This window comes from Otolemur garnettii, unplaced genomic scaffold (assembly GCF_000181295.1).
Source record: "Otolemur garnettii isolate 467f Iridium unplaced genomic scaffold, OtoGar3 scaffold00112, whole genome shotgun sequence".
Lineage (NCBI taxonomy): Eukaryota > Metazoa > Chordata > Mammalia > Primates > Galagidae > Otolemur > Otolemur garnettii.
The window spans coordinates 1,728,758-1,730,213 of record NW_003852507.1 but is presented as its reverse complement, the minus strand read 5'-3'; positions in this window follow the sequence as shown (position 1 = coordinate 1,730,213).

Here is a 1,456-nt window from a genome sequence, read left to right as displayed (position 1 = left end):
AAAAAAAAAAAAAAAGTACTTCTAGGAGCCAGGACTGGGAGCCAGCCAATACTTGCCTCAGAGAGGACAGCGCTATAAAAGATCCCATACTAGAACCCCACCTACCTCAGTGCCTCTCTGCCAGAGGCTCCAAGGCTGGGCCGAAGGCTGCAGGGCTGGGGTGGGGAGGCAGAGGGAGAAGGAGAAGGCATGGCCAGCTGGTGCACCCAAGAGGAAGACAACCTGCCACAGCCTGGCCCTGACTGTCTAGGAAGGGGATGAAGGCTCTCTGCCACGCCCTCAGGTGATGTTGCACACCAGTTCCCTCCAACCCCAGGCATGTGCCTCGACTCTCAGGCCCCCAAGGACAGGGCATGTGTTTCTTGGAAGAACTTCGCTGGGACCCACTTACTTGCCTCAGACCCTGGAAGCTCAGCCAAACCTGCCCTATACCCCCAGCTAAGCAAGGGACATCTCCAGGGGGCCCTCAGTCAGATCTCTGTCCTTGTGGGAACATTCAGCACACCTATGAGTGGAGTGAGCCGGCCCCCATACAAGGAAGACAGGTGGCAAGCAGATAGGATGTTTGGTCTAGTTTTGCGTATATGTCTTTATTTGTAACGAGACTAACCTTCAGACTTTAAAAACAGGGCCGAAGTACCATCGCAAAATGAGCCTCGCGCTCCTGCTCATATGCTGCCCCCTGCTGGGCACCTGAGAGGCAGCCCTGCAGCCCTGCAACCCCACAGCTCACTACTCCAGACGCTTAGCTCGTGTTTTAGGGTAGCAACAGATTTATCTGGATGGATGCAGAGTCTGTAAGACCCCTGTTAGAGGGGAATTAACCATTTTGTTCAGGAGTTCTAAATGTGAGTGTTCTAAAACGGTTTGGAACTTACAGGTCCAGGAACTTGGATAAAAAACTTACATATTCATTTTCACTCACCTCTACCCAAATGAAATTTAGCATTTTGGCCAGATGCAGTGGCTTACAGCTGTAATCCCAGCATTCTGAGTGGCCCAGGTGGGGGATCATTTGAGCCCAGGAGTTTGAGACCAAGACCAGCCTGACCAAGAGCAAGACTCCATCTCTATTAAAAATAGGGGGAAAAAATGCTCAAGCGGCTAGGGCGCCGGCCATGTATACCAGAGCTGGTGGGTTCGAATCCAGCCCAGGCCCACCAAACAACAATTGACAACTATAACCAAAAAATAGCTGGGCGTTGTGGTGGGCACCTGTAGTCCCAGCTACTTGAGAGGCTGAGGCAAAAGAATCAGTTAACCCCAAGAGTTTGAGGTTGCTGTGAGCAGCGATGACGCCATGGCACTCTACCCAGGTTGACGGCTTGAGACTCTGTCTCAAAAAAAGAAAAAAGAAAAAAAACCCAAATAGCTGGGTGTGGCAGTGTGTGCTTCTAGTCTCAGCTTCTAGGGAAGCTGAGGCAGGAGGATTGCTTGAACTCAGAGTTTGAGGTTG